This window comes from Lagenorhynchus albirostris, chromosome 4 (genome assembly GCF_949774975.1).
Source record: "Lagenorhynchus albirostris chromosome 4, mLagAlb1.1, whole genome shotgun sequence".
Lineage (NCBI taxonomy): Eukaryota > Metazoa > Chordata > Mammalia > Artiodactyla > Delphinidae > Lagenorhynchus > Lagenorhynchus albirostris.
In genome coordinates, this window is record NC_083098.1 from 124260340 (window position 1) to 124267139 (window position 6800).

The 6800-nt window shown below is 34.9% G+C and overlaps 1 non-coding gene across 1 annotated transcript; it reads right to left on the minus strand.

Moving 5' to 3' along the window:
* Positions 1–983: 983 nt before the first annotated feature.
* On the minus strand, positions 984–1100 carry LOC132520137 (U5 spliceosomal RNA). Its single transcript, XR_009540497.1, has one exon. It is a non-coding gene; the product is annotated as a U5 spliceosomal RNA (small nuclear RNA).
* Between the last annotated feature and the right edge of the window lie 5700 nt (positions 1101–6800).

A 6800-nucleotide genomic window follows, 5' to 3' on the forward strand; every position in this document is an offset into this window, starting at 1 on the left:
AGGTCACCATTATTTCAACTCTACTGTGCCCACCCATGAGTTCTGTATCCAGGAATAGCTCCTGCTGCCCTTGTTCTGCTCTCATCCCCTGTCACTTCTGCTTTTACTTATTGCCTTTCTTTAGCTTTCCTTTCCCCTGTCTCCTGCCTAAGTTTAGCTGGACTGCAAGGTCAACTTTATGACTGAAAATAAGAGAGATGATTTTTTTTAAAATTTGCTATGAAGGAGATGCACAAGAAGCAGAGGGCCGTGGGTGGGTGGCCTGAGATCCTAGTATCCAGGGGGCAGAGATCTGGGGAGAAGGGAAGTCCAGTGAACGTGAATGGAGCTCAGTGGTCAACGTTTGGCATTACAGGAGAACCAAAAAACGAAAGGAAAGAACCAGGCAAATTATGAGGGCAGAAAGCACTTAGTATAATCATGGCACTCAAAGACAAAACTATTCTTAGAAACAAGACAAAAGCCTTCTTCCCTGCTGTGGGACACAGCAAGCCTGGCAGAAAGAACACCTGAGTGCTGAAGTCAGTACCTGACTTATTGCAGAGCCTGGGGAGATTACCATCCTAATAACAGAGGTCTGAAGCACCCAGCTATGTAGATTGAACATCCAGGAGGAGGAATTAAAGGAAGTCAGTAAATCACAAGCATCCACTGAATATGCAGCAATTGATTTGTGTTTGTAATTGGATTGTACATTAGGATCTGGAAAATATACTTGCTTTTATGTAAGAGTAAACATATAATATGGCAAGAATATATAAGGGCCCTTGTTTTTATGACTTGATTCATAAAGTTCTATTTTGTCAGTATAGTTAGAAAAGAATGAATTATTCAATTGTATCTCTTTACTTTCACTGATTTAAACAGGAAATATCCATCTAAAGTCAAAGATCATGCCAGAAATCTGACAGTTTTCCAAAAGAATAAATCCTTAGAGAATTCATGGGAGTTATTCAATGCTCTTCTGAGCAAAGGATGCTGTGAACTGAAGAAAAGTTTCATTAACATCAGGAGTTTCTTTTTTTTTTTAATTGTTTCTCTCCACGGAAATCTTTAGTAAAAGGCGAAAGATTTATGCGTTCTGAAGAGAAACCAGAGTATAGGAGTTTCATTTTTGCTTAAGTCGGTCATTCTTTTTATTCAGACAGAAGAAATCAGCATGCTCCTTTGTCCCCAAATGGAGAACTAATTGAGTTTTCTTTGAAAAATGACAGCAAAATTTGTTATTTAATTTTTCCTAAGCCCGTGTTTATTTTCAATTCCAATAAAATAATAATTTTGAACACCAAGAAAACTGAATCAAGTGGAACAGAGCGTCCCTGTAAGAACATCTACTGAGTCTCAGAGGATTTATTTGTGGGCCAGATGGTAACACATCTCACGCTGACTCAGTGTTCACTTCTGATAAAACAAACTAAATTGTGAAAGTCAGAAACTGCCAAGGTTAGCTTAGCAACACTGCTAAACACGAGGAAGCAATCCTGATGCACCTGAGACACTGAGGGATTAGAAAAAAAAAAAAAACCACTCTTTTCACTTGTCATTTATCTCAGGAAAAGACTGAAATCTTATTGGGTTTGTTGAAGTCATAATTATTATTTGAAGGCTGAACTCTCTCTTATGAAACTCAAGTAATCTGATTGCATTGGAAAGGTATTAGACAAAAATCTTTTCTGAAATATACATATTTATACTTTAAATGTCAAAGGAGAAATGGGGAAATGTATGGCCATCAGGGCCCAAAATTAAATAGGAATAAATGAAATTGAATCAATATTAATTGTGTTTTCTCGATGTGAGGCACAGCAATATGAATTTTGAAGGCTACTAAGACTATAAATCATAGTACCTGCTTTAGAAGCAGCTTATACTTTAATCTAGTAGAGAAAGGATATAAAACATCAAATTATAAATACCATACATGCTAGAAATTATGAATAATCTGTGTATAAAATGAAAGGGATAAGATGGGAAGTCCATGGTAAAGTACAAACAAAAGGGACAGTCAATTCAGAAGTAAAGAAATTATTTGAACTGTGAGTATTTCAGAAAAAAACATTTTACAACAATGTAGAATTTGAACTGAGTCTCAGAGGATGGATGGTTGCAGTGGGGGGATCTTACTTTACACATTAGATGTGTAAAAAATGTATAATTAATTATGTTATTCACGTCAATGCAGTCCATCAGCTCCAGGCAATTACTGCTTCTGTGTCAAGTTTGCATAGAAGAATCTTTGCTTCTGGTGAAACCCTATTACCTAAGTTGTCTCCTCTTTGAGGTTTCCAGAAATCAGCTCATTACCCTCTGCTGTGTGGCCACCTATCCTGGGCCCCTCTAGGGAGTTAGTAGTGCTCACCTATGTTCTTGTTACCTGCTAATCTCCTTTCCCTCCCACTCATGGGCTTCCTTTCTTTTTCTCTCCCCACCCACCCTGTTCTCCCTTTACTTCCCTTAATAAATAAAAATCCCTCTCAAGGTGTTTTGCCTTCTGGAAAAAAACAAAGCTAGGAAAACCTGTTCTATGACAAGTTTCTTCTTTCCCTCTGGGAAAATAAAATTTTCCTTAGTCAAGATTCTACATGCTTGGAAACCAGCTTAGAATAGTGAGGGGAAATTAAAAGCACAGCAAAATGTAAGCAATGTCTCAACAAATTATCCTGCAATTTGTGAGAAAAGGATGTGCTGGAAAGTCTATGTTGGGGAACAAATACCCAAAGGACTGACTTGGACAGTAAGGTTTGAGAGACAATGAACAAATTAGTCTAATATCTAGAGATGATCAATTTAAATAGAAAAGAGAATTAAAATAGGAAAATATTTTTATAAATATTTTAAATTAATATTAAAGTTAAGTTGGGCAAAATTTAACAAACATTACAAAATTTAAAGAATACAAGGATAAAGGATTTATGTATAGCACTTTAGCGAATTAAGATCATTAGAATTTTAGTAGAATGATTTAATCAAAGCAATGCTTTAATTATTGAAGATAAGAAAACAGACTAGATTGAGGAAGAGAAAGACAGCAAGAAGGAAGGGTGAGTAGACAGCCTACACAGAAATGAGGTATTTACTTTTTTAGCATATTTCATTTATGATAGTTGTGTGTCGAACGTGAAATCTTATTGTAAATTAAAGTGCCATTGAGTTGATTGGCAAAGTTAGGGGCAGTTAAGTTAACGAGAAAAGGGAGTGAGAAATTAAAAGAAAAAGATAACATTGAGAAGGAATTTAGAATGCAAGTGATGTCTTGGAATTAGTATGAAGAATATGAACAATTATTCATAAGAAAATTTAAAATATAAATGATATTGCAAATCATTCATTATTCTGAGAACTTCAAGAAACACGGAGGTCGTCACACTGAAACCCACTGTTTGGAGGAGACATTTGAAAAATGAACAAGGCAGAACAAAAAGCTCTCTTTAAATAAATTATGTCTCAAATGCCAATGCCATTGGAGTGTTGAATGATGACAGTGTTCCCACATTTTTATGCAAGATGCAAATCAATTGGGCAAAAATTAATTAACTTTAATTTAAAGAAGTCATTTGCTTTAATATTGTCAGAATAAGTCACATTTTGTTGTTGAAACTTTAGGAAGCAAGTGGGGTTTAGGAGATTGCATTAAAAAAGGAGTTTTAGAAGCCTAGTAGTAGAATTAGCACTTTTTCAAAGAAAAGACAATAAACTTTATATTCTGTACACCTAAATGTTAAGGGATCTTAAAATGTTCCTTATTATAATACTCATGTAGAAATTAAAACTTCATTTGCTTTCTAAACTTGGCATAATAAAGAGTTCTTAATTAATAGACAAATATATTGTGTAGGAATGACAGTCCAGAAGCTTTGAGTACCATTGTGGCTCTGCGACCACTCAACTCTGTGATCTTAGCTCTTACATCTTAGCTTCTTGGATCTTAGCCTCACTTCATAAGCCTTATTTATTAATTTCCAATATTCCAAAATAAAAACATTTAATCTAGAACCAAAGATCATAAGCCAGATATGATGGATCTTATAGTATGTTAGAGCTTCTACAACAAAATACCCAGACTGGGTAGCTTAAAAACAACAGAAATTTATATCTCACATTTGTGGAGGCTGGAAGTTCTAGATCAGGGTTCAAGCATGGTTGAGTGAGGGACGTCTTTTGGGTTGCTGACTTCTTCTATCCTCACATGGTTGAAGGGATGAGGGATCTCAGTGAGGTCTCTTTTATAAGAACACTAATCCTGTTCATTAGGGCTTTGCCCTCATGATCTAATCACCTCCCAAGGGCCCCACCTCCTAATACTATCACTCTTGGGGATTAGGGTCCAACATAGGAATTTTGGGGGAACACATTCAGATCATAAGACATGAAAAAAGTGATATTGTTTTGCCCATGGTGTTAATTTTAAAAAAATTCCAACACCAAAGAAAAATTTTCATGAAAATCTAGAGGTATAGCTCCTTTAGTTGTTATAGTGGTTTTACAATATTGTGTTAGTTTTAGGTGTACAGCACAGTGATTCTGTTATACTAGGTTGGCCAAAAAGTTCATTCAGGTTTTTCCATAGCTGTTAAGGAAAACCCAAACGAACTTTTTGGCCAACCCAATATATATTTATATATCACTGAATATATATATCCTCTTTTAGATTCTTTTCTGTTATAGATTATTACAAAATATTGAGTATAGTTCCCTGTGCTGTATAGTAAGTCCTTATTGGTTATCTATTTTATATATAGTAGTGTGTATATTATGTCAATCCCAAACTCCTAATTTATCCCTCCCCCTGCCTTTCCCCTTTGGTAATAAGTTTGTTTTCTATGTCTGTCAGTCTTTTTCTGTTTTGTAAGTAGTTTTATCTGTATCATTTTTTTTAGATTCCACATATAAGCGATCTCATGTTATTTTTCTTTCTCTGGCTTACTTCACTTAATATGATAATCTGTAGGTCCACCCATGTTTCTGCAAATGGCATTATTTCATTCTTTTTTATGGCTGAGTAATATTCCATGGTATAAATATACCATATCTTCTTTATCCATTCATCTGTCAGTGGACATGTAGGTTTCTTCCATGTCTTGGCTATTGTAAGTAGTTCTTCAGTGAACATTGGGGTGCATGTATCTTTTCAAATTATGGTTTTCTCTGGATATATGCCCAGAAGTAGTATTGCAGAGTCATATGGTAGCTCTATTTTTTTCTTACTGTTCTCCACAGTGGCTGAGCCAATTTACATTCCCAACAAGAGTGTAGGAAGGTTCCTTTTTCTCCACACCCTCTCCAGCATTTGTTATTTGTAGACTTTTTGATGATGGCCATTCTGACCAGAGTGAGATGATAGCTCATTGTTGAGTTGCATTTCTCTAATAATTAGTGATGTTGAGCATCTTTTCATGTGTCCTTTGGCCATCTGTATGTCTTCTTTGGAGAAATGTCTATTTAGATCATCTGCCAATTTTTTAATTGTTTTTTGATTTGTTTTTTTGACACTGAGCTGTCTGAGCTGTTCGTATATTTTGGAAATTAATACCTAGTTGGTCACATCATTTGTAAATATTTTCTCCCATTCTGTTAGTTGTCTTTTTGTTTTCTCTATGGTTTTCTTTGCTGTGCAAAAGTTTTAAGTTCAATTAGGTCGCATTTGTTTGTTTTTGTTTTAATTTCCATTACTCTACGAGACAGATCCAAAAAAATATTGCTGCAATTTATGTCAAAGAGTGTTCAGTTTATGTCAAAGAGTGTTGCTGCAATTTATGTCAAAGAGTGTGTTTTACTCTAGGAGTTTTAAAAGTATCTGGTTTTACATTTAGGTCTTTAAGCCATTTTGAGTTTATTTTTGTGTATGGTGTTAGAGAATGTTCTAATTTCATTCTTTTACATGTAGCTGTCCAGTTTTCCCAGCATCACTTGTTGAAGAGACTGTCTTTTCTCCATTGTATATTCTGGCCTCCTTTGTCATAGATTAATTGACCATAAGTGCATGGGTTTATTTCTGGGCTTTCTATCCGGTTCCATTGATCTATATATATGTTTGTTTTTGTGACACTACCATACTGTTGCAGCTTTGTGGTATAGTCTGAAGTCAGGGAGCCTGATTCCTCCAGCTCCGTTTTTCTTTCTCTAAATTGCTTTGGCTATTCAGGGTTTTCGTGTTTCCATACAAATTTTAAATTTTTTGTTCTAGTTCTGTGAAAAATGCCATTGGTAATTTGATAGGGATTGCACTGAATCTGTAGATTGCCTTGGGTAGTATAGTCATTTTGAACATTACTGATTCTTCCAGTCTAAGAACATGGTATATCTTTCCATCTGTTATTGTCATCTTCAATTTCTTTCATTAGCATTTTATAGTTTTCGGAGGACAGGTCTTTTGCCTCCTTAGGTAGGTTTATTCCTAAGTATTTTATTCTTTTTGATGGAATGCTAAATTGGATTGTTTCCTAAATTTCTTTTTCTAATCTTTCATTGTTTGTGTATAGAAATGCAATAGATTTCTGTGTATTCATTTTGTATCCTTCAAATTTACTGAATTCATTGATGAGCTCTAGTAGTTTTCTGGTAGCATCTTTAGAATTTTCTATGTATAGTATCACAGCGTCTACAAATAGTGACAGGTATACTTCTTTTTTTCCATTTTGGGTTCATTTTATTTCTTTTTATCCTCCGATTGCCATGGTTAGGACTTCTAAAACTATGTTCAATAAAAGTGGTGAAAGTGGACATCCTTTTCTTGTTCCTGATCTTAGAGGAAATGCTTTCAGGTTTTCACCATTGAGTATGATGTTAGCTGTGGGTTTTCA